A 27,369-nucleotide genomic window follows, 5' to 3' on the forward strand; every position below is an offset into this window, starting at 1 on the left:
ATTTTTACAGACTGTCAGTTCTGAACTGCTTGAGCTTCAATGAATAGCTGTCAGTTATTCCTCGATCCGGCTACTCTATCTGATTTATATGTCAGCCAATCCTAAACAACATAATAAAGACACCAGAATGCAAAACTATTCCTGCAAGTTTATAGATGACAGCATCATGCTTCACAATGTAAAGAAAGTAGGGATTATGCACTTTGTGCAAAGGCTTTAGTGTAAGTCTCTTCTATGTGGTTCGGTTAAATCCCATTGCTCTGTTAACATTTGGATGTGTAGAATGGATATGGACTTGCTCTCAGCCATTTCAATCCAGCTCTACAAAGTAATGACTATACAAAAAAAACACCTTGCTCGAGAAATTCCGCAGGTCTGGCAGCGTCTGTGGAGAGAAAAGAGTTAATGTTTTGAGCCCAGTGACCCTTCAGAATCAATTAATAGCTAGCCCATTGTATTTATTTCACCTTTTAACTACTTTGGTTCCTGTGTCTATTTACGATGCTATCATAAATGTGCAAATGTTTTCCTGGTTGGAATTTCTAATGCAGTAGTGATTCCACAGTGTCTCCTTTTATAATTTACACTGGAGCTATGTATTCACAGGAATTCACAGCCTGTTTTTACAAATGTGACAAGTTTACTCTGGGACTGTCAATGCCTGTTTAGAGATCCCTACTCTCGCACTTCTAAAAATCACCTGTTCTACCAGGTTTAGATTGATTCAGAATGGTGAAATGGAAAGAGATGGGAAATGTTACTCTTGAGACAAATGCCTTGTCATTTTAAAAGTCGTCAAGCTGTTATAACATGGAAAACACAGTCAATTTTAATTTTTTTGTGTAGTTTTTTTCTGTATTTGGATATAGTTTCTGGTTTTCTTTTCTGAGAATTTTTACATCTGAACAGGTGTATAAGAAATCCCCACTTATGAAGAGACAATGTTGGGGATTTTATGCTGAACTGTTGGTGTCTAGGGCTGTGGGTGTCTATATAGATACATTGTTAGAGGCTGCTGTCTCCTTAGCATAGAGTGAAGCAATTTGTTTTACTCCTTCAGTACCGACCTCACTAGAAATTCACGTGAGTATGGTCTCCAGCAGGAATTATTGGATGACAGTGGGTGTGGATAATTATTCACCTTTTTGAGTGAGGCTGATTTCAGTGTCTCAAGGTCAAATTGCCAATACACCTACCAGACTGTAGGGCTGCTTTCTCATTAGAGAGATGACTGGTGATTTAACCTGAGGGCCACCACAGCTCAGGCAAAGGGGAGAGGTTGAGGAGAAGGACAGTTCTTCGTGGCAACCTCAGTCGGTGCGGAAACTGAACCCACGCTGATGGCATCACATTGCTTTGTAAACTCACTGTCCAGCCAACTGAGCTGACTAGGCCCCCTATACTGCAAGGAGCAGCTAGCCCAGCAGAGATGGGAGATATCAGCCAGTGGCTGACTTCACTCCTCCCTTTTATTCCTTTAATCTCTGCAAACTTCTAAAAACTCCATTTTCCTCCAAACTCAGCCGCTTGCATGTCCTCCCCTTCCCGTGTTATCAGCTGTGTGAATTGGTTCAACCCTAAGTCATAGAGTCATAGAGATGTACAGCATGGAAACAGACCTTTCGGTCCAACCTGTCCATGCTGACCAGATATCCCAACCCAATCGAGTCCCACCTGCCAGCGCCCGGCCCATATCCCTCCAAACCTTTCCTATTCATATACCCATCCAAATGCCTCTTAAATGTTGTAATTGTACCAGCCTCCACCTCATCCTCTGGCAGCTCATTCCATACACGTACCACCCTCTGCGTAAAAAAGTTGCCCCTTAGGTCACTTTTATATCTTTCCTCTCTCACGCTAAACTTATGCCCTCTCGTTCTGGACTCCCCGACCCCAGGAAAAAGATTTTGTCTATTTACCCTATCCATGCCCCTCATAATTTTGTAAACCTCTATAAGGTCACCCCTCAGCCTCCGACGTTCCAGGGAAAACAGCCCCAGCCTGTTCAGCCCCTCCCTATAGCTCAGATCCCCCAACCCTGGCAACATCCTTGTAAATCTTTTCTGAACCCTTTCAAGTTTCACAACATCCTTCCGATAGGAAGGAGCCTAGAATTGCATGCAATATTCCAACAGTGGCCTAACCAATGTCCTGTACAGCCGCAACATGACCTCCCAACTCCTGTACTCAATACTCTGACCAATTAAGGAAAGCATACAAAATGCTGCCTTCACTGTCCTATCTACCTGCGACTCCACTTTCAAGGAGCTATGAACCTGCACTCCAAAGTCTCTTTGTTCAGCAACACTCCCTAGGACCTTACCATTAAGTGTATAAATACTTGATTTGCTTTCCCAAAATGCAGCACCTCGCATTTATCTGAATTAAACTCCATCTGCCACTTCTCAGTCCATTGGCCCATCTGGTCCAGATCCTGTTGTAATCTGAGGTACCCCTCTTCGCTGTCCACTATACCTCCAATTTTGGTGTCATCTGAAAACTTACTAACTGTACCTCCTGTGTTCATATCCAAATCATTTATGTAAATGACAAAACGTAGAGGGCCCAGCACCGATCCTTGTGGCACTCCACTGGTCACAGGCCTCCAGTCTGAAAAACAACCCTCTACCACCACTGTCTGTCTTCTACCTTTGAGCCAGTTCTGTATCCAAATGGCTAGTTCTCCCTGTATTCCATGAGATCTAACTTTGCTAATCAGTCTCCCATGGGGAACTTTGTCGAATGCCTTACTGAAGTCCATATAGATCACATCTACTGCTCTGCCCTCATCAATCTTCTTTGTTACTTCTTCAAAAAACTCAGTCAAGTTTGTGAGACATGATTTCCCATGCATAAAGCCATGTTGACTATCCCGAATCAGTCCTTACCTTTCCAAATACATGTACATCCTGTCCCTCAGGATTCCCTCTAACAACTTGCCCACCACTGAGGTCAGCCTCACCAGTCTATAGTTCTCTGGCTTGTCTTTACCGCCCTTCTTCAACAGTGGCACCACGTTTGCCAACCTCCAGTCTTTTGGCACCTCACCTGTGACTATCGATGATACAAATATCTCAGCAAGAGGCCCAGCAATCACTTCTCTAGCTTCCCACAGAGTTCTCGGGTACACCTGATCAGGTCATGGGGATTTATCCATCTTTAACTGTTTCAAGACATCCAGCACTTCCTCCTCTGTAATCTGGTCATTTTGCAAGATGTCACCATCTATTTCCCTACAGTCTATATCTTCCATATCCTATGCAAAATATTCATTTAGTATCTCCCCCATTTTCTGTGGCTCCACACAAAGGCCGCCTTGCTGATCTTTGAGGGGCCCTATTCTCTCCCTAGTTACCCTTTTGTCCTTAATATATTTGTAAAACCCCTTTGGATTCTCCATAATTCTATTTGCCAAAGCTATGTCCCCGTTTCGCCCTCCTGATTTTCCTCTTAAATATACTCCTACTTTAAGGATTCACTCGATCTATCCTGTCTGTACCTGACATATGCTTTGTTCTTTTTCTTAACCAAATCCTAAATTTCTCGATACCTACCAGCCTTCCTTTCATCCTGACAGGAATATACTTTCTCTGGATTCTTGTTATCTCATTTCTGAAGGCTTCCCATTTACCAGCGTCCCTTTGCCTTCAATCAGCTTTTGAAAGTTCTTGCCTAATACCGTCAAAATTGGCTTTTCTCCAATTTAGAACTTCAACTTTCAGATCTGGACTATCCTTTTCCATCACTATTTTAAAATGAATAGAATTATGGTCGCTGGCCCCAAAGTGCTCCCCCCACTGACACCTCAGTCACCTCCCCTGCCTTATTTCCCAAGAGTAGGTCAAGTTTTGCACCTTCTCTAGTAGGTACATTCACATTCTGAATCCTGAAAGTCTCTTGCCCAACCTCTTCTCTCATTTCCTTTTTTAAGATGCTGCTTAAAACCTCCCCTCTTTGACCAAGCTTTTGGTCTGTTCCTGCGGCTGTTTGTAGCTGCTCCTACCATGAAGTATGCTGTTCTGGTATATCATGCCTGTCTGCCTTCTGCCATCCTCAGACCCATTGCAGATTGGTGCCTGCAACATTTGATCAGTGCCATCTGCCATCCACCTATGAGGCTGACCTCTCTTGTTGCCAGCGTCAACATTTTGCTCTGGAGGAGGTCACTTTGGCCATTTCTCCCAAGTGGCACTGTCAGGTTTTTGTTTGGTAACTGTCCTGGGAGGCTTTACAATGTTAAAGGCAATAAATCTACACATGTTGTTGCTTTTGAGTTGTGTATATCAAGTGATTCACTGGGGGAAGAAGTGGAGCTCCTGTTGTTGAATTACTGTGTGGGGCTAAGCTGAAAGGTACAGTAGCTGGGAAGGGAAAAAGACTCAGCCAAGGGCGTTCACAACTGATGAGATGATCTGTCAGTTGGTGCAGCTGGAACATGCAATGGCAGCAATTGGAGAAATGAAGCAATTCAAAAAACTATGCAAATCCCTGGAGCTGATTTGGATCAGCTGTTCTCCTTTGGTTGCTGTTTACCTCTTTGATTTGAACTACTGTTGCCAATAATTCAGCTCCAAGGATGGTGGGGCAGTGCAGACTTGTGCTGTATTCAAACAAAGCATTAACAATGACTATCCTGGCAATTATGTAGTGTGACATATAGCTAGGCAGTAAGCAATGATCAAAATGCATCCAACGAAAACGTTGGTCACTTTTGTATCCTCAGGGTAAATATTTTAGCACAATTAAGAACTAGTGGTATTTTCTACCTCAGCCTGCATACTTGTCTATTCTTGAACAAGGTGCCATTCCTGTGTAGGAATACTTGTTCAGCCCACATGTAACCATGTGCAATTTTAAAACATAGCTAAATTAATGGCAATCTCAATCACTGAACAAAAGGACAGCGAGAGCTGTATTCATTTATGGAAAAAGTACACTTTTACAGCTGTAAATGCAGAGTTGACATGACTTATCACTGGCAATATTGGCAGGTGAAAGGTTAAGGTATTTACACAGTATTTCTTTGTCTGCTATTTGAACGGGGGCATTTACCACTGGAAAAGGATCAGTTTCACAAGCAAATTAAGTTATCAGATCCACTGTCCTGCAAATGTGTTAAACATTTGTCTAATTTGAGTTTGCTGCATTTAGTTCTGGGCATTATGGGCTACAATTTAATAGAACATGCTCCAGCCTATTCTGTGTATCATCATAACATAAGAACTAGGAGCAGGAGGAGGCAATCCAGCCCTTCGACACTGCTCCGCCATTCAATTAGATCATGGCTGATCTTCTTGCGGACTCACCCGCACATTCACCGTATCCCTTAATTCATTTATTGTTCAAAAAAAATCTCAGCTTTAAAAATGTTTACTGAACTAGCATCAACTACTTCACTGGGCAAGAAATTCCATCCATTAAAAACTCTCTGGGTGAAGAAGTACCTTCTCAATTCAGTCCTAAATCTGCTCCCTCTAATCTTGAGACTATGCCCTCTTGTCCTATCTGCATCTAACAGTGGAAACATCCTATCTACTTCTATCTTATCTATTCCCTTCATAACTTTATATGTTTCTATAAGATACACCCTCCATTCTCCTGAATTCCAATGAATATAATCCCACTCGACTCAGTCTGTCCTCATAAGACAAGCCCCTCAGCTCCAGAATCCGCCTAGTGAACCTTCTCTGCACCCCCTCCAGTACCAGTACATCCTTAAGTAAGGAGACCAAAACTGCACACCGTTCCAGAGGTGGCCTCACCAGCAACTTGTATAGCTGCAACATAACCTCTCTGCTCTTAAGCCCAATCCCTTTAGCAATGAAGAACAAAATTCCATTTGCCTTCCTAATTGCCTGTTGTACCTGCAGACCAAACTTCTGTGATCATGGAAGCAGCATTGGCAGAGTGATGGCTCTCTGATCACCGAGGTAGCTACTCAATGAGAAGAGTGTCTGTGGAAGGCACTTTCTGAAATTCCCCACATGGCCTACACTGGGGAGTTAGGAGGTGAGTTACTCGCTGCAGATGGTTACACTTGGTGTGTCTGGGTAATTCAGTTTTGGGGGGAAGTGGGGGAGACCGAATGCCCCTCCATAATAATGGCCTTATGGCTGTGGCCACTTCCTACATGTTAAACACTGCAAGGTCTTCAGATGGTCTCCATCTTGAGGTGCTGCCCCCTTTCCCCACCAATGACAGTAGAGTTGCTAATCTTTCACTGGTAGCAGACTTCCTATTGACTCCCCAGCTTGAGAAGCTCACCTAACCTTAATTCAACAAGGCCTCTGAAGACCACTACTGGGTTGGCCTGTTTCCTTCAAACTCTTCTCGATGGTGCTGCTTTTTCCAATTCAAGGCCCAATTTTCTTCTCAGCATGTTACTCAGGACCCAGGAATGAAAAGTCATCCCCATTTCCCAGGAAGGGTTTTGTGGCCCAACCCCCTTCCATTTGCCCTTTCGTCCCCTGAGTTTCTGATCAATCTTATGCTATGATATCAGTGTGGGGTTAAGTCCTGATACTATCTGCAGAGATTGAACCCAAACTTTGGTGTTATTCTGCAAAATGCACTTTAGGTATCTAAACTCGGCAATCAACCCAACAGAACAATACCGAGATTAAATGGTCAAATTGTGAAGACATGTTGCATAGGCCATGTTTGGGCATTCCTCTGTGTATGAAAAATTGAGGGATGATCTAATTCAGATTAGATTAGATTACTTACAGTGTGGAAACAGGCCCTTCGGCCCAACAAGTCCACACCACCCTGCTGAAGGGCAACCCACCCATACCCCTACATTTACCCCTTACCTAACACTACGGGCAATTTAGCATGGCCAATTCACCTGACCTGCACATCTTTGGACTGTGGGAGGAAACCGGAGCACCCAGAGGAAACCCACACAGACACTGGGAGAATGTGCAAACTCCACACAGTCAGTCGCCTGAGGCGGGAACTGAACCCAGGTCTCTGGCACTGTGAGGCAGCAGTGCTAACCACTGTGCCACCGTGCCGCCCAGATGTGTATAATGATGAAAGTGCTGTGGATAGAAACAGTTTCCTTCAGAGTCATGGTTCCTTCAGGGATAAAATTAGATTATGGCCATTCAAAGGTGATTTTAGGAAGAATTTCAGCAAACCAAGGTTAGTGGAAATCTGGAACAATCTGCCTTAAACGATTGAGACCACTGCTTAATTGAAAGACCTCAACTGAAATCAATGGATTTTTGTTAGACTGCTTTTTTTTTAAAAAAAGGGTTATGGAACCAAGGCAGAGAGATGAATTTCAGATCCAAGTCAACCATAAATTAGATAGCAGGGAAAACTTGATAGGCTGAATGGCCAACTCCTAAATTCTAGACTTTAAACCAATCTGGCTGCTTGTGCTCAACATAACACAGTGACATGTTGGCTTCAGATATGACGACCAGTTATTCTGTGAATAGCTCTTTCACACTAGTGATTTGCATACAGGTAAAGTGTAACGATAAATTTGCTTTTAACAAGTTATGGACAATTGTTTCTGTTTGCTAACTTTAACATGCAAACTAAAATTGAGTCTCAAGTGAGATTCCGTAGTTTGCTTAGTTTCTTCACCAAGCATGGGAGACAATTCGACTTCTTTGGCTAATTTTCACCTCTTCCTCAGTTACCCTGTACTGTTGACTCTTCCTGTCTGGTTCTCAGGCATGCGATATTTTCTAGTTTCTCAGCCTATTGATTGACATTTTATGGTTGGACCTGAACCATGAGTGTCCACAAGCAATTCAATTTCCACTGCTAAGCTTGCTCCAACTTTATCTGCAAGCTGATGCAGCACTGCTAAAGCTCCAGGTCCAAAAATACCCTAATTAGTCACAATTATCATTCATGCTTCAAGTACAAACTTATAAACTCTTAACACTTACCAGATAAAACTGTAATTGCCCTGATGGGTTTTCTGACTTCCATTCATTTACTCACTGACAAATATTGCCTTGTGAATTTTTAAAGTAAACTGTTGTGGTTGATGTCCAACTTTGAACCCTCTGATCTGCCAAAGGATGCAAACATTACAATATTGGACATATATCAATCCATTGGACTGTCTTCCAGTGTTTACTGTTGGGACAATGGCAGCAAGGATGTCTACCTACTACTTTGGGGTTGCCATTCCTTTCATTGGGGTGCAGCCATTTCTATTTAAGAATAGAGTTGACAGCTGTGCTCTTCTAATTGGAAGCCTCTTCCAAATTGTGGGAATTTTCAGATAATGCAACAACTTTAAATGGTAACACCTGAATTTGGCATTGCACATTAATGTTTGAAAATAGCCTTATCCAAAATTTGCCCTATCGCAACATTATCTGCCACAAATTCATTTCAAGAACCCCTGGTCCACAGTGGCTTGATCTTTGTAAAGCTGCTTGTCTTCACCTACTCAGCTTGACACTGCAAATTCCAACTCAACCATCATGCTGCTGTCGTGTTACATTGACCTTACTTCAGCCTTTCACAAGTGATCCATTCACAAAAATTCACTTGCAAGCCTTCATTTTTATTTACAGATTTGTCCATGGGTTGTTTTTCTTCATGATAACTCTGTAATCTCTGCAATGGGGCAGCATGGTGGCTCAGTGCTGCTTCTCAGCACCAGGAACCCAGGTTTGATTCCACCCTCAAGCAACTGACTGTGGAGTTTGACACATTCTCCCCTTGAGCGTGGGTTTCCTCTGGGTGTTCCGGTTACCACCTGTAATCCAAAGATGGTACAGGTTAGGTTGATTAGCCATGCTAAATTGCTCATGTCCAGGAATGTAGAAATGCAAGTAGCGGGTGAGTTTGAGTGGAATGTCTTTTGGAGGGTTGACACGGACCTGAATGGCCTGATGCCCCATTGTAAGGATTCTACAATCTCAAATGTCATAGCATACTTCACTATTCTGGGTCACATACTTCACTATTCTGGGTCACAGTAATGTGTTTTTGAATTCCTTTTCTAAATTTCAGCAGCTTGTTTCACCTTGTGTCTTTATGACTTTACATAGAATCATAGACTCTCTACAGTGTGGAAACAGGCCCTTCAGCCCATCACGTCCACACCAATCCTCCAAAGAGTAACCCACCCAGACCCATTCCCCTACCCTTTGAACCTATATTTACCCCTGAACAATGCAATTAACCTACACATCCTTGAACACTATGGGCAATTTAGCGTGGCCAATTTACTTAACCTGCACATCTTTGGATCATGGGAGGAAACCAGAGCACCCGGAGGAAACCCACACAGACACTGGGAGAATGTGCAAACTCCACACAGACAGTTGCCCAAGGCTGGAATCAAACCTGTGTCCCTGGTACTGTGATGCAGCAGTGCTAACCACTGAGCCACCGTGCCACCCTGGTGGTGATTTCTATGATGCTGGAAATCAGATGCAATACCAGATGTTGCTGGAGAAACTCTGCATGTCTGGCAGCACCTGTGGAGAGATAGCATCCGACGAGCAGCAAAATCGACGTTTCGGGATAAAGCCCTTCATCAGGAATAATAATTATTCCTGATGAAGGGCTTTTGCCCGAAACGTCGATTTTGCTGCTCGTCGGATGCTGCCTGAATTGCTGTGCTCTTCCAGCACCACTGATCCAGAATCTGGTTTCCAGCATCTGCAGTCATTGTTTTTACCTGTGGAGAGATAGCAGATTTAACACAAACATAGAAGATGGGAGACCAAAACTGCCCACAATATTCTAGGTGTGGCCTCACCAAGGCCCTGTATAACTGCAACAATACATCCCTGACCTTGTACTCAAAACCTCTTGCAATGAAGGCCAACATACCATTTGCCGCCTTTATTGCCTGCTGCACCTACATGCATACCTTTATCCCAAGTTTAATTACCACTCCTACCAAACACTAATGACATGATGGGTCATCAAATCTAATTGCACTTCACAAGAGGTCACACTTTTTCATTTGTCATACCAATCTGGACTTGGAAAGTGCCTCTGACAGCTCTGTTACAATTAAGTTCCTCCTTTCCTGTACCCTAGATTGAGCTCATGGACTTCTCAGCAATGTTAATGGCATTATGGTCACTCTCTCCAAAGTTCTCACCTATCACTAAATCTCACACCTGGCCTTGTTCATTACCAAGTACCAGATTCAGTGTGGCCTCCCCTCTTGTCGGCCCTCGGACATACTGTGTCAGGAAACTCTCCTGTACACATTGGACAAAAACTGATTCATCTGACATACTAGAGTTATAGCATTTCCAGTCAATTTTGGGGAAGTTAAAATCCCCCATAATGACCACCATTATCTTTTCACTCCTACCCAGAATCGTTTTGTCAATTCTCTCCTTTACATCCCTGGACCTTTGAGGAAGCCTATAAAAAAAAAACTCCCAGCAGTGTGACCTCTTCTCTCCTGTTTCTAACTTCAGCCCATACCACCTCATTAAACGAGTCCTCGTCAAAGGTTTTTTCAGCCATACTGTCCGTGACTAACAAAGCCACACCTCCCCCTCTTTTACTGCCTTCCCTGATCTTAAGGAAAGATCTAAACCTTGGAACCTGCAACATCCGTTCCTCACCCTGCTCTATCCATGTCTCTGAAATGGCCACAACGTCGAAGTCCCAGGTACCTATCCATGCTGCAAGCTCACCTATGTTATTCCGGACACACCTGACGTTGAAGTAGACACACTTCAAACCAGCTTGCTGTCTGCCAGCACACTCCTGTGACCATGAAATCTTGTCCCTGTCCTCCTTACACTCATCCTCCTGTGCACTGCAACTACAACACAGGTTCCCATCCCCCTGCTGAGCTAGTTTAAACCCACTGAATAGCACCAGCAAATTTCCCATCCAGGATATTAGTATTCCTCTGGTTCAAGTGAAGACTGTGCTGTTTGTAGAGGTTCCACCTTTCCCAGAATGCGCGCAATTATCCGTATGCCTGAAACCCTGCCTCCTGCACCATCCCACGTGTTCAGCTGATATCTCTCCCTGTTCTTCATCTCACTATCGCTTGGCATAGGTAATAAACCAGAGATAACTGTTTGTTCTAGCTCTCAGCTTCCCCCCTAGCTCCCTGAAATCCTGCCTTACATCCCTCTCCCTCTTTCTATCTATGTGGACCACAAATTACATCCCTCTCCCTTCAGGACCCCAAAGACACGATCCGAGACATTACAAACCTTGGCACTGGGAGGCAACACACCAACCGTGAATCTCTTTCATTCCCAACAAACCACCTATCTGACTCTCTAACTATTGAGTCCCCAGTGACTAACACACTCCTCCTTTTTCCCTCCTTCCCTTCTGTGCAATTGGGACATACTTTGTGCCAGGGACCAGCACCCCAATACATGACCCTGGTAAGCCGGCCCGGCCCCCCATCCCCAAACTGTATCCAAAACGGTATGCTTGTTTTTCAGGGGAACGACCACAGGGGATCCCTGCACTGACTGTGTCTTTTTCTCCCCCTCCTAACAGTTACCCACTTTTCTTCATGCCTGGGAGTAATTATTTCCCTGTAACTCTTCTCTATCACAGACTCTGCCTCCCGCATGATCTGAAGTTTATCCAGCTCCAGTTCCCTAATGTGGTCTTGGAGGAGCAAGAGTTGGGTGCACTTCCTGCAGATGTACTTGGATGGGATACTAATGGTGTCCCTCACCTCAAACATCATGCAGAAGGAACATTCCTCTCCCTGCACTGCCATCCCTGCTCTCCTCCTTATCAGATAGTAAAAAAAAAAGAGAAGCTTACCTGATGTGTCCCTGGCGTTTAAGGTTGGAGGAGGTGGATGGGTGGGAGGCCCTACAGGATAGAGTCTCTGGTTTAGAGAAAACACATTTATATAGCTGAAGGGGGAGAAAAGGCCCTCCTTTCCCAGAAACCTCTGCTCTCCAAGGTAAGCTTTTAAAGATTTCGGGATTTAAAGGCTTAAGGCAGGAAAGAGGATTAGATTAGATTACATTACATTACAGTGTGGAAACAGGCCCTTCGGCCCAACAGGTCCACACCGACCCGCCGAAGCGCAACCCACCCACACCCCTACATTTACCCATTACCTAACACTACGGGCAATTTAGCGTGGCCAAGTCACCTGACCTGCACATCTTTGGATTGTGAGTTGAGGATTCAGATCTGCCATGATCAAATTGAATGGCGGAGCAGACTTGATGAGCCGAATGGCCTAGTTCTGTTCCCATGTCTTATGGTCTTCTATGAATTCATTTTGCCTTATTGCTGCTGGAGTCTGTGGCTTAGGAGAAGATGGCAGAATCTTTGGGGTGGAAGGGGACTGTAAATGTTATATCGTGTCAAAGCAGTGCTGTATCCAAGTCGGTGAGTTAAGACTTGGTAACACTTGAGCCTCGGCTCACAAGGTACTGGGACTCCAGAACCACAGCGCAAAAACTCAAGGCTGCTGCGCAGTACTGAGGAAGTGCTGCATGTAGGGTGTGATGTTAAAAACGAGGCTCCATCTTTCTGCTTGAAGATCCTAATTTTGCAGAAGACAGATGCTTTATTCTCATCTTTATTCCTCAATCAACATTGAAAAGACCTTCTGTGAATATTAAAGAATGTATTAGGTTGTAGATTCGTTCACCGAGCTGCTGTAAATTTCTGCAAATGTTTTATTGCCTCGCTAGGTGACATAGTCAGTGCGTCTTTGATTTAAAGTGTTGTCTATCCTGTCAGGTCTCTGTTACTTCCGGTTCTGTGCTTAAGTGATTTGTATATAGGGGCTGAAGGAGGGCTTATGCCCAAAACGTCGATTCTCCTGCTCCTAGGATGCTGCCTGGTCTGCTGTGTTTTTCCAGCACCACATTTTTCAACTCTGGTCTCCAGCATCTGCAGTCCTCACTTTTCTCCTGATTTGTATATAGGGCCCAGTTCAATGTGTCTATTGATTTTAGTTCCGGCTGGAGTGCCAGGCTTCAAGAAAGTCTCTCGCCTGTCTCTGTTTGCCTGTGCTATGATGGTTATGTTGTCTGTGTGGTTGGAAATGAGTGTGCTAGTCATGCCTGGCAGTGGTGAGCTGATGTTCGTACACTCATATAGTCAGTTTTATTCCTGTTTGGCCTATGTAGTGCTTTTCACAACCCTTGCAGGGTATCTTTTAGATAACGTTTGTTGTGTTGGATGTGAGTGTTGGGTCTTGACCTTTTGTGAGGAGCTAGTGAAAGGTGTTTGATTGCTATCAGGATTCCTAGGGGTCTGCGTAGTCGGGTAGTCATTTCTGATCTGTCTTTGATGTATGGTATAGTCACTATTGCACCTGGTCATGTAGTGTTTTTTCTTCTTTTAGGTTTATTGGTAAGTATCGGAGGATAGTGCTGTTGGGATACCCATTTCATTTAAATCCCTTGAGTAAGTGCTACGGTTCTGCCTTCTGCAGTTCTGGGTTGCTGCAGTGTGTCCTTGCTCATTTGCATAGTGTCCAAATGCAGGTCCGTTTGTGGGTGCTGGGGTAGTTGTGTTATAGTTCAGTATCTGGTCTGTATGGGTGTTCTTCCTGTACACATTGGTCTGGAGTTCATTGGTAGGTGTGCATTCCACTAATACATCCAGGAAGGGGAGTCTCCTTTCGGTGAACTGGTAAGTGATGACCAAAGGTATCTACCAAACGTACATAACTAGAAGAAACCCACCACCACATTAATAACTTCTTCACAGGAATAAAGTTCATGAAAGAGGAGGAAAACAACAGCAGACCCTCCTTCCTGGATGTACTAGTGAAATGCACACTTACCAGTGAACTCCAGACCAGTGTGTACAGGAAGAATACCCATACAGACCAGATACTGAACTATAACAGCAACTACACCAGCACCCAGAAACTGAGCTGCATTAGGACGCTATTCAAATGAGCAAGAACACACAACAGCAACCCAGAACTGCAGAAGGGGGAACAGTAGCACCTATTCAAGGGATTTAAATTAAATGAGTATCCCAACAGTACGATCCTCCAATACTTAGCCAACAAACCTAAAGAAGAAAAACACTACATGACCAGGCGCAATAGTGACTATACCATACATCAAAGACAGATCAGAAATGACTACCTGACTACGCCGACCCACAGGAATCTTAATGGCCTACAAACCGGCAAACACCTTTCACCAGCTCCTCTCAAAGGTTAAAGAGTGGACACCCACGTTCAACAGGACGGACGTTATCTGCAAGATACCTTCCAAGGGTTCTGAAAAACATTAAATATGACAAACAGGAAGAAAGCTGAGTGCACAAACATCAGCTCGCCACTGCCGGACACAACTAGTACTCTCTCTCGTTTCCAACCACACAGAAAACAAAGGACACAATGTCAACTGGGACAATGTAACCATCTGAGCACAGGCAAAACAGAGACCAACCAGAGAATTCTTTGAAGCCTGGCACACCAATCAATAAACACATTGGTTTGTGTATGGAATCCAGTTCATTCAGATACAGAACCGGAAGTACCAAAAAGCAGAGACACATGCATACCAGGCAGTATAGACCACTAACGCTTTATCGAAGATGCACTGATGATGTCACCTAGCGAGGTGATGAAACGTGTGTAAAAAACCACATCAGATCAGCAAATGAATCTAAGATCTCATCTACAACCCAAGCTACAAATCTTTTCAAAGTCTCTAAAGAATGTATTGACATAGTGGACCCAACAGGGCTTTTGCCTCCGTCTAGATTATATCCACACAGATGCAAGTTGGCAAAACTGTGTACGAGTACCAATATCTTTCCAAATAAAAAAAAAGCCATAGCATTATGCCAGACCTTTTCATATGATTGGTGTGTTTACATATAATACAAAAGAAAGTAACACAACGTTTTTTTCTTTGTCATCTGTCTGTCACTTGCACATGTGTGTGCACATGCAACCCCCCCACCCCCACCTTAAAGGGATTACTTAGAGCTAATGAGTGCCATGTGCTTATCTTCAAGATTCTGCACAACTTAGAGGGAACAATGCCTCCAATCACAAAGCCAAGTCCTCCAGATCCCTGTACTCCCCTGCAAGACATCTGACCACCCCAACACACCGAGTGTCTTCTCAGAGTCCTATAGCACCGAGACAGGTCCTTTGACCCAAACTGGTCCATGTCGACCCAAATGTCCATTCACACTAACCTCATTTCCCTGCACTTAGTCCATATCTTTCTAATCCTTTTCCTATCTGTGTATTTGTCCAAATGCCTTTTAATGTTAATGTACCCGTCTCAACCACTTCTGCCGGTAGCTCATTCCATATGCATACCACTGTCTTTTTTAAAAAAAAAAATTGCCCCTCAGGTTCCCTTTTATTCTTTCCCCTCTAACCTTTAAACTGATGTCCTCTAGTCCTCAATTCCCTAACCCTGGGAAAAGGATTGAGTGCATTCATCCTGTCCATGCCTCTCATGAATTTTACACCTCTAAGATCCCCCCTCAGTCTCCTACACTCTAAAGAAAACAGTTGTAGTTTGTCCAACCTCCCCATAACTTAGACTGTTGAGTCCTCGCAACATCATTGCAAATTTCTTCTTCACTCTGTTTCCAGTTTAATAACATCCGTCCTACAGCAAGGTGACTAAAACTGAATACTACTCCAAGTGCAGTCTCAGCAACATCCTGTACACCTGCATCATAACTTCTATACTCAATGCCCTGACTGCTGCCTTCACTGCCCTGTCTACTGTGACTACATTTTCAGAGAACGGTGCACTTGAACTCCGAGGTCCCTCTGTTCCCACTACACTTCTTAAGGCCCTACCATTCACCAAGAAAGTCCCACCTTGATTTGATTTTCCAAAATGTAAGACCTCATACTTAACTATATTAAACTCCTTTTGCCATTTCTCAGCCCACTTCCCCAACTGATCAAGGTCCTGCTGCAATTTCTTATCTCCCTCACTGTCCATGATACCAACTATATTGTCATCTGCAAACTTACTAATCGAGCTTTGTACGTTCTCATCCAAATCATTGATATAGGTAAGAAACAGTAATGGGCTCAGCACCGACCCCTGAGGTACACCACTAGTCACAAGCCTCCAGTTTGACAAGCATCCTTTCACTATTCCCCTCTCCTTGATACCATCAAGCCAATTGTGTATCCAATTTGCCAGCTTCCCCTGGATTCAAGGTGATCTAACCTTTGAGAGCAGCTTACCCTATCCAAGGCCTTACTGAAATCCATATCAACACCGTCTATTGATCTGCCCTTGTTAACCTTCCTGGTCACTTCATCAAAGAACTCTAACAAACTCGTGAGGCATGATCTACTATGCACAAAGCCATGATGACTATTCCTAATCAAACCCTGTCTTTCTAAATGCATGTATATCTTATCCCTCAGAATCTTCTCAAGTAACTTAACTATCACAGCTGCTAGACTTACTGGTCTATAGTTCCTATGATGTTCCTAGCAGCCCTTTTTGAAAAAGGGCACAATATTCACTACCCTTCATTCATCTGGGACCTCACCCATGGCCAATGACTATGCAAATATATCAGCCAGGGTCTCAACAATTTCTTCTCTAGCCTCTTGCAGTGTTCTTGGATAAATCTGGTCAATACCAGGAAATTTATCCACCTTCATACACTCTAATATGTCCGACACCATCTCTACCGTGATATGGACTGTCCCCAACATATCACCACTCACTTTCCCAAGTAGTTATGTCTTTCTCCATGGTGACCGCAGGAGAAATGCTCATCGAACACCATCTCCTGAGGATCTACACATGTCCACTTTGGTCCTTGAGGGGTCCTAATCTCTCTCTCTTTATTCTTTTTCTTTTATTTACAAACCTCTTTGAATTCACCCTAATCTTCTCAGTCAAGGCTATCTCTTGCCCATTTTCTGCCCTCCTGATTTCCTGCCTGAAAGTCTTCCCCAATTTCCCTGCATATTTGTTCCTCTAATTCCAATTGGCTATTTGGGGGCCTATAGTACAACCCCAATTTGCCAGCGTTCCCATCTTATTTCTTAGCTACCATAAAGACTACTTGGATGATCCTTCAGTTATTTCATCTCTGATTAAGGCGAGTATCACAGCAGTAATCAACATGCAACTCCCCCTCCCCTCCTTCCACCGTCTCTGTCCCGTCTAAAGCACCTGTACCTTGGCACATTAAGCTGCCACTCCCGTCCCTCCCTTAGACATGTTTCTGTAATGGCTATTCCCACATACCTATCCATGCCTTGGGTTCATCGGCCCTACCTGTCAGCTCCCCCCACCTTGTATTGAAATTGATGCAATTTAATCCAATAGGCATTCCTCACTCCCTGTCGTGTTCCAGCATGGCCTGTCTTTTCAGCTTAATATTTCTGATTACTGTGTCTCCTTTGAGGCTTACGCTTGCTTTGCTGCTGTTTAGAATCCCATCTCACCCCCTGGTCAATCTAGTTTAAACCCTGAAGAAGGGCATGTGCCCGAAACGTCAAATCTTCTGTTCCCTAGATGCTGCCTGACCTGCTGTGCTGTTCCAGCAATAAAGTTTCAGCTTTGATCTCCTGCGTCTGCAGATCTCACTTTCTCCTCCTAGTTTAAACCCTCCCATGCAGCATTAGCAAAACTGGCTAAGATATTGGGCCTCCTTCAGTTCAGGTGCAAACCTCTTGAACAGGTCACCTCTGCCCCAGAAAATATCCCAATGATCTAAAAATTTGAATCCCTGTCCCTTTCTGATCTCCTTGAGGTCTCAGAATTCTCCCAATCAAGGTATCCAATTGATCATCCAGCACCTGAAGGCTCTAATCTCAACCTACAATACTGAGGTTTCTGATTTGCTCCTCTGTGCCCCCCATGTTCCTCCTCCTAGAAACTTCAGTCCATTCCTAAGGTCTATGGCCTTCTGACTGCTTGACCTTCAAACACCTGCCCCCAGAATCGATTCTCTCACAGTAATCCCTGCCTGACTGAAAGCAAAGCCTGTCGTTGGGGCTTATTTCCAGACAGGGAGCCTATCTGTGACAGCAGTCCCTGCCTTCTGCATTCCCTGAGCTTTGCTGGCCCTCTTACGATTTCACATAGATCGAATGTTGAAACGACCCTCTGTGTCAGAGAGCTAGCTCTTGGAAATGCCCACAAACGACACACATCTGAAATCTGTGCACAAAGGCAACTGGGTCAGTGTTGGGTAATTCAATTACAGTAATGTTTTTGGTTGATACTTTGCATGGAGTATCTATTGCAAAAACATTAGTATATCTTCTTTTCCATTACCAATGCATTTATGATGAAACAACAGAGGAAGAATGTCAGGCAGTTTCTGGTCAGAATTAGATGTTATGTTTCCTGATTATTGTTATGCAAATAAATAATAGTGAACGGAAGCTAAATTCATCCCATTTCCTAATGAAGTGTTTGCATTTGAGGTCTGATGTTACTGATAGAAATTTGTACATTGTTTTTGGGAGGAGTCAACTGTAGTTTGCTAATCAAACTTCTATAGTCCCACAATTGACCATGTCTGTGTTTACATTGTAATTGCTATAGAACATCTTAGAATTAGCTGTAAAATCAAGTGGTAAAAAAATGCTATGTTAAACTGTTCTTGCTGGTGAGTAAAATGTCTGAATCCATTTGGAAATTGCAAAAGAAATAGCATGTTTTTGTTATGTGGCCTTTTGTGTCCTCAAGATATGACAATGTGTTTTACATTGATAATGACACATTGCAGTTTTGGTGTTGCTTATTTCAGAAAGACGGTAAATGAAGACGGTGATGAAGGCAGCTCAGAGAAGGTTTGCTAGATTGATTTCTGGAATGAGTGGGTTGCCTGATGGGGAATGATTGGACAAGCTGCACAAACACTGTGTCTGCTTTAGATGCAGGAGATTCCACACAATCACATAGACAGAAATGTGCACAGTTCCTTAGAACCATGTCGAGAAAGAGCTGCTATGCAGATGAGCAGAAACTGGGTCAAAGTATTCTTATAACAAAGCTTCAGCAAAGCAAGGCACCTGACAAGCTCCAGCAAACCACATCTTGCTGCACCACCCTGTGTTGCAGACCACACCATTCTCTATGGCTTTGAGTCTAAGAATTGCAGCCTCTTTGGTTTCATGCCACAATTTTAAAAACAATGTACGGTTGTTATTCTGATACCTTGTAGGAATATTTCAGAAAAATTTAATTCTACTTGTGATTAGTCTATAATGGCTGAAGCAAGTATCCTGTCCAGAGCCATGTATACCTTACAGAAGTGCAGTATTTTAATAGAGGTGGTTGGTTTTGCAACTTCACATAACTTTGCTTGGTATTTTGCAATGGAAGGAATTTCAGCTAATTAATACTCTGACATGAACGTTCCCTTGTGTGACTATGACCGTGGGTTGGGTAGACCGAAACAGCAGCATGGATCCAGGCTTTTAAACCCTTAGAATGACTGCATTGGGTCAGGTATCCCTAACAACACCCACATAGAACAAATACTCCCCATCAGATGTCAAGCCTGAACTTAGAACCAGGGCTCAGCATTCTCCGGTGGTTATTTAACCAATCTGGACTTTTTTGATTCAATTAACAATATCACATTTTTTTTTGGTGCTGGAAAAGCACAGCTCGTCAGGCAGCATCCAAGGAGCAGAACAGTCGACATTTCAAGCATATTCCCTTCAGGAATGATGGCATGGCCCAAAGGGGCTGAGAGATAAATGGGAGGGGAGTGGGGCTGGTGGGATGATAGCTGGGAATGCAATAGATAGATAGGGGTGGGGGGGGGTGCATGGGTGGTGATTGATGAGGTAGACATGAGAAGAGAGATGGACAGGTAGGATAGTTCAAGAGGGCAGTGCTGAGTTGGAAGGTTGGATCTGGGGTAAGGTGTGGAGAGGGCAAGTGAAGAAATCGACATTGATCCCATGAGGTTAGAGGGTTCCAAGATGGATGATGAGCCGTTTTTCCTCCAAGCGTTGGGTGGCTAGTATTTGCTGGCAGAGGAGGCCCAGGACTTGCATGTGCTTGGCAGAGTGGGAGGGGGAGTTGGTGGTTGGCCACAGGGAGGTGGGGTTGCTTAGTGCATGTGTCCCAGAGATGTTCTCTGAAATATTCTGCAAGTTGGCTTCCTATCTCCCCAATGTAGAGGAGACCTTACAGAGAGCAGGAGAATCGACGTTTCGGGCATGAGCCCTTCTTCAGGAATGGCTCATGCCCGAAACGTCGATTCTCCTGTTCCCTGGATGCTGCCTGACCTACTGCGCTTTTCCAGCAACACATTTTCAGCTCTGATCTCCAGTATCTGCAGTCCTCACTTTCTCCTCGAAAACCTTACAGAGAGCAATGCTCACCAGATGATATGTGTGGACGTACAGGTAAATCTGTCAGATGTGGAAGGATCCTTTGGGGCCTTGGGTGGAGGTGAGGGGGGAGGTGTGGGCGCAGCTTTTGCACTTCTTGTGGTGGCAAGGGAAGGTGCAGGGGGTGGGCTGGTGGGGGCTGTGGACCTCACAATGGAGTCCTGGAGCGATTGGTCTCTCTGAAATGCAGATAGGGTGGTGAGGGAAATAGATCCCTCGTGGTTGGGTCTGTTTGTAGGTGATGGAAATGACAGAGGATGATGGTTGTATCTGGGTGCGGTGAAAAGTGAGGACCGGGGTGGGGGGTGCGGAATCTCTCCTTTGTTCGGATTGGAGGAGTAGAGTTCCAAGGCGAAGGTGCGGGAAGTGGAGGAGATGCCCTGGAGGGCATTGTTGGCCATGTGGGAAGGGAATTTGCGGTCCTTGAAGGATGAGGCCATCTGGGATGTTCTATGGTGGAACTGTTCCTCTGAGAGTAGATGTGGCGGAGGAATTGGGAATAAGGGATAGTGTTTTTACAGGAAGCAGGGTGGAAGGAGGTGGAGTCGGTGGGGTTGAAGTAGATGTCAGTGTTGAGTCTGTTGCTGGAATTGGAGATGGAGGTATCCAGGAAGGGGAGGGAGGTGTCTGAGATGGTCCAGATGAACTTGAGGTCAGGGTGGAAGGTGCTGGTGAAGTTGATAAACTGTTTAAACCCCTCACAGGAACATGAGGGTGGAGCCTATACAGTCATTGATACAGCAGAGGAAAAGCTGGGGAATGGTGTCAGTGTAGCTGCGAAAGATGTACTGCTCCACGTACCCGACGAAGAGGCAGGTATAGCTGGGGTCCATGCGGGTGCCCATGGATACGCCTTTTTGGCCGGAGAAAGTGGGAGGATTGGAAGGAGAAATCGTTGAGGATGAAGTCCAGTTCACCCACTCAGTTGACAACTATTGGGTGAGTGTGGAAGGGTACTGGTTGGGTTAGTGGGAGAGGGAGAAACTGAGGGCTTAGAGGCCTTCAACATGGTGGATAGACGAATACAGGAACTGGATGTCCATGGTGAAGGTAAGGCGTTGGGGGCCAGGGAAACAAAAAACATGGAGGAGGTGGATGGTTTGGGGAGATTCTCAATCAAGGGGGACAGGACGGTGTCAAGGTATGCAGAGATAAGTTCAGTGGGGCAGGAGCAGGCTGAGACGATGGGTTGACTGGGGCAGTCAGGTTTGTGAATTTTGGATAGGATGTAGAACTGGGCGGAGTGGGGTTCCTGGTCTGAGGTTGGAGGCTGTGGATGGGAGATTCCTTAAAGTTGGGTTTGGAGCAGAGGGAGTGGAGGACTGCGTGTTGCAAGGGTGAGAGGGATGGACAGGTCGAGGTGGTCAGTGTCTCAACGGCAGCTGGAGAAGAAGAGATAGAGACCAGCACGGGGAGTCCAGGTGGATGAGGTGTGTTGGAGGGATGAGAAGAGGTCCACAGCTCCCACAAATTCACCCTCCACTCCCAACACCTACCTTTGCCACCACAAGAAGTGCAAAACCTCCGGCCACATCTCTTCTCTTTCTCCCCCCCCCCCCACCACGTCCCAAGGATCCTTCCACATCCAACAGATTTGCCTGTACTTCCACACACATCCTCTACTGTATCTGTTGATCTCGGTGTGGTATCCTGTACATCGGGGAGATGGGATACCAACTTGTGGAACATTTCAAAGAACGTCTGAAGGACGCACACCAAACAATCTCATCGTCCTGTGGCTGACTGCTTCAACTTCCCTTCCCACTCCGCCAAGGACATGCAGATATCATGGGCCACCTCCACCAGCAAACTCTGGCCACCCGACACCTGGAGGAAGGAAGCCCCATCTTCTGTCTTGACCAACCACGTGGGATCAATGCAGATTTCACCAGTGTCTTCATTTTCCCTCCCCCACCGTATCTCAGATCCAACCTTATAACTCAGCACAGCCCCCTCAATTTGTCCTACCTGTCCATCTCCCTTCCTACCTATCTGTTCCACCCTCCTGACTTATTACCATCACCTCCCCACCTCCATCTACCTATTGCACTCCCAGCTATCTTCCCCCACACCCCCTCAGATTTATATCTCAGCCCCCTTAGGCCGCCACCTCATTCCTGATGAAGGGCTTGTGCCTGAAACCTCGATTCTCCTGCTCCTTGGATGTTGCCTGATTGGCTGTGCTTTTCCAGTACCACACATCTTTGACTTTGATCTCCAAGATCTGCAGTCCTCACTTTCTCCTATTTTATTAAAACACACAAGCATTCATAATGAGCCATATTGAGGTTAAAGCCTTAATGTATTAACTTACAGCTGGATGTAAATGCTGAGGCTCCCTTCCTAACAGGACTCTGCGTTTATCTACAGTGTGTGAGCTGCAGTGATTCATCAAAGCAAATTGCCACCAACATCTCATGGCCAACAGGAGCAGAAGATATAGAAACAGAATTAGGACATGCAGCCCATTGAATCTGCTCAACCATTTGATCGAAGTTAATGTTTCTCGACACCATTTTCATGCCGCCTTCCCATAATTCTTGATCCCCTTACTGATCAAGAACCTATCCTTCTCTGTTTTAAATGCACTCAATGACTTGGCCTCCACAGCCCTCTGTGGCAATGAGTCTCACTGGTTTAACCACCCCTCTGGCTGAAGAAATTCTTCCTCATCTCCCTTCTAAAGCATCTTTCCTTCGCTCTAAGGTTGTGCCCTCAGGTCATAGTCTCTCCTAGCGGAAACATCTTCTCCACTTGCCCTCTATCCAGGTGTCTTAGTATTCTGTATGTGTCAATGCAATCACCCCGACCCCCACCAAATCTATTCCTTACAAACTCCACTAAGTGCACACCAGGGTCCTCAGCCGCTCCTCTTATGCCAACCTCTTCATTCCCATGATCATTCTTGTGAACCTTCTCTGGGCCCCCTCCAAGGTCAGCACATCTTTCCTTAGATATGGGGCCCAAAACTGCACTCAATGTTCCAAATGCAGTTAACCTCAGCCTTGTACAGTATATTCCTGTTCTTGCATTCTAGCTTTTTTGAAATGAATACTAATATTGCATTTGCCTTCCTAACTGCCTACTGAATCTGCATGTTAACTGTAAGAAAAGTTGTACTTCAGACTTCCAATGCCATTTCCCATTTTGAAAATAGTCCATGTCTCTCTCCTTCCAATCAAAGTGCTTAACCTCGCGCTTTCCACACTTTGTACTCCTTCTGCCACTTCTTCACCTACTCTCCTAGTCTCAGTGCTTCTGCAGTCTCCCCACTTTCTCAACACTACCCGTCCCTTCAACTATCTTTGCGCCCATCTTCAAACTTCGCAACACCGCCCTCAGTTCCTTCATCCAGATCATTTTATGTGTAACATCAATAGTTGTTGTCCCAACACTGACCTCTGTGGAACTTCACTAATAACCAGCTGCCATCCTGAAAAAGCCCTATTTATCCCCACTCTCTGCCAGTCAGCCAAAGCGCGCTCCATGCCAGTACCTTGCCTCTAACACCATGTACTCTTATTTAGCAGCCTCCTACATGGCACCTTGTCAAAGGCCTTCTGGAAATTGAAATAGACCACATGCACTAGCTCTCCTTTCTCTAACTTGCTTATTACTTCCTCCTGGATCTCTAATAAATTTATCTTTTGTGATATCTCTTGATAAAGCCATTCTGACTCAGCCCTATTTTACTTCTGGTAAGATGGCACTGGAGGAAAGCTGCTGAGCCTGAGTCTGCTCTTCTTTTTCTCTACTCCCTCTACCCTCTTCTCCTCTACCCCTTCCTCCCTCCGCCCCCTCCCCCTCACCTCTTTTAATTAGATTAGATTACATTACAGTGTGGAAACAGGCCCTTTGGCCCAACAAGTCCACACCGACCCGCCGAAGCGCAACCCACCCATACCCCTACATTTACCCCTTACCTAACACTACGGGCAATTTAGCATGGCCAATTCACCTGACCTGCACATTTTGGACTGTGGGAGGAAACTGGAGCACCTGGAGGAAACCCACGCAGACACGGGGAGAACGTGCAAACTCCACACAGTCAGTCACCTGAGGCGGGAATTGAACCCGGGTCTCCAGCGCTGTGAGGCAACAGTGCTAACCACTGTGCCACCGTGCCTCTCTCCTCTCTTCTCCCTTCCGCCCGCCCCCCCCACCACCCCCCCCCACCCGACCCCCCCATGAGCGGATCAGCAGGCATTTATTGGGTGTGAGGAACAATTTTTCCATTTAGCATTCTTTCAATCAGTAACTTGCTACTGGCATTTCCTTTAGCAGTATTCATCAGGAATGGGTCTAATTGTTAGCCAGTTAAATGAAAAGAAATTCTGGTGGGGAAGTTCTCAGAATTGGAAAATCAATGGAATATCTCTGAATTATACTGAAAGATGCGTTGGATTTGGTCGTAAAACAGGTATCAACAACAATATGCTGCCATTCCCTGTTAATTTTACCTAGTGCTGCTACTCCTGAGAAAAACACCTTGAAGCTTGATTGATTGAAATTGAGTTAGGATCTGGAATGGACTCCCATGAAGGATGATGAAGCAAATTCTAATAACTTTCAAAAGAGAATTAAGTGCATATTTGAAAGGAAGATGCTTCAAGGAAACAGAAGAGCGAGGGAGTAGGATTTATTTAAAAAGCTGGCACAGCCATGGGCACAATGGGTTAAACAGACTCCTGTAAGATTCTGCGGCTGAGAAAATAATTGAGCAGCTTTTCAGCCACACCCAAATGTTTGAATTAAGTTAAAGCAAGGTTGCTGGGCTGACTTAGGCGCAGGTTTAAAAAGTTTGTAGAGATAATGTGCTGAGTGACAAGTCACACAGGAGGTTTGTGTTGCTTTGAGAAGTTGAAGAGAGGTAGCTGGGAGAGAAGTGAAACAGGTAGAAGAGAGCACGGCCTCAGAATGAACCCTGTAGGACCGTTGCAGTCTGGCCCTGGAATTTACACCTGCTGCATTTATGGCAAGGGTATTCACAGGAGAATCGTAATCTTCATCCACTGACTGTGGCAAAGCATTAAGACCGCTTCCTTGCTTAATGCAAGGTTTATTGGTGCACGCAGTTGCTGTAAATAGAAACAAAGCAAATTGCTTTTTGTCACTAGCTGATTTTTGTTACTTGTTGAATTGCCTTGATGGCCTGAACCTTGGAACCATCTCAAAGTTACAACTTTCCAAACAATTTCCAAAATAGAGAAGAAAGACTCTGGGTGTCCACTCTTCTTGGTAGCTTTTAAAAAAAAAAAATTACATAACGTAAGATCAATGAAAGTGAAGGGGAAATGTCTGGCACTAAAATTTCTGCATGGATAGCTCTTTAAATTATATAATTTAAAGTTGAATATTCAACATTATCATTCACCTCCACCCCTTGAACAAGAGAGAATTTTAAACTTAGTAACCCACAAAAACCACTTTACAAAGATTAATCCTGTAGTGGACTTTGCACCTGTTGTGGTTAATACTGATGCCCCTGATGCTTATTGACCTGTACTGGTGATTTTTCTCTGTTACTTGGTGCAACATATACAGCTTTTCTTGATTGTATTGATTTGATAGCATTATTTATTGATAACGGAGATCTGTATGTACATAGTACTACTGAAGTGTGAACAGCAGTGCTCAGTAGTTCGCATTCGCAGCTGAGATTCTGGAAGAATGCAGACACTGTACTAAATAAAGACTTCTGTAAAATTTTATGGTGAAAATAAATGAATAAAAATACAAAAGCTGCCTTTTTGAGAGACTATTTTCTAGTTGAGATGTTACACTGTGTCCCTGTATTTCCATTATTTTGAAGTAGTGCAGAGAGGTTCTCCTGATGTTTAGGCCAGTGTTTATCCCTCTTCTATACCTCCTCTATCTCTGGTCATTAGCAGAAGTGGGATTATACTGCAAGTGCAAAACTCTTTATACCAAATGCTTTTCGGAATTCAGAATTTTTCAAATTTCAGAATAAATGACAATATAATGGTGAAATTTTAAAAAATCTTACCAGACAGCAGACTCACTGAGTAAAATGGGCCTGAAAATAGAATTGAGGTCTGCCAGTGCTGGGCCCCACACACACACAGACACCCGCTAACAAACGTCGCATCTGAGTGACACGCGTCGACTTGGGTTAACTGTTTGCATGCCAAGCAACCTTGTTAATGAGAAAAAAAACTTCACAAAAAAAGCCCTTGGACTTTAGAGCTTTTCGGATTTTGGGATTTCAGATAAAGGGTCGTCTACTTGTACTTTTCAAAAAAAATGGCTGCTGCATTACTTCCATTGTAACATTTAAACAATTCTGGAATTGTATTCAATGTCTGTACAGTGGTTTTGAATATTCTGTAGGACATCCTGCATGTAAAAACACTGGGCAAGATGAAGGAGAATCCTAAGATATTCCATAAGTATATCAAGGTAAGTGGGTGGGTGAATAACCAGGGAAAGAGTAGAGACCAAGCAGGCAATCTGTGCATGAAGCTGGAGGACACTGGTAGAGTGTTAAATGAATACTTCACATCTGTCTTTATTCAGAAAGAGGAGGATGCAAGTACAGAATTCAAGAAGATGGACTGTGACATTCTTAAGCAGATTGATACAAGAAGGAAGTACTAGGGGTTTTTCGATGGATTTAAAAATGAATAAATTCCCAGGTCTGGATGAGTTGTAACCCAAGCTGCTGTGGGCGATGAGGGAGGAAATTAAGGGGTCCTGACCCAAATTTTTCAATTGCTTCTGGCCACCGGGAAGATGCAAGCGGCTTGGAGGACAGCTATTGTGGTTCCACTTTACAAAAGGGGTGGTAGAGACAGGCCAGGGTATCATAGACTAATCAGTTAAACATCAGTGATAGGGAAACAATTTGAGAAAATAGTGAAGGAGAAAAATAATCTCCATTTAGACAGGCAAACTATGATCCGGGATAGTCAGCATGGCTTTGTCAAAGGGAGGTCATGCCTAACAAATCTGTTGAAATTTTACGAGTAGGTGACCACATGTTTAGGTGAGAGTGGGGCAGTAGATCTATTTTTATATGGATTTCAGGAAGGCGTTTGACAAGTTTTTCTCATGGCAAACTG

At 44.5% G+C, this 27,369-nt stretch overlaps 1 protein-coding gene and 1 long non-coding RNA gene across 5 annotated transcripts in view; one reads left to right on the forward strand and one right to left on the reverse strand.

The window, feature by feature from the left end:
* The window catches only part of LOC122539999 (rho GTPase-activating protein 27), a 231,739-nt gene that overhangs the window by 11,089 nt on the left and 193,281 nt on the right, over positions 1-27,369 (forward strand). The gene's annotated exons all lie outside the window — the stretch shown is intronic.
* LOC148141807 (uncharacterized) lies at positions 131-26,358 on the reverse strand. Its single transcript, XR_015752513.1, has 2 exons — positions 26,295-26,358; positions 131-385 (listed from the first exon to the last, which is right to left on the reverse strand). It is a non-coding gene; the product is annotated as an uncharacterized LOC148141807 (long non-coding RNA).

Source organism: Chiloscyllium plagiosum, unplaced genomic scaffold (genome assembly GCF_037043375.1).
Source record: "Chiloscyllium plagiosum isolate Xiang-an unplaced genomic scaffold, Cpla_swu_hap1 HiC_scaffold_32, whole genome shotgun sequence".
Taxonomy (NCBI): Eukaryota; Metazoa; Chordata; class Chondrichthyes; order Orectolobiformes; family Hemiscylliidae; genus Chiloscyllium; species Chiloscyllium plagiosum.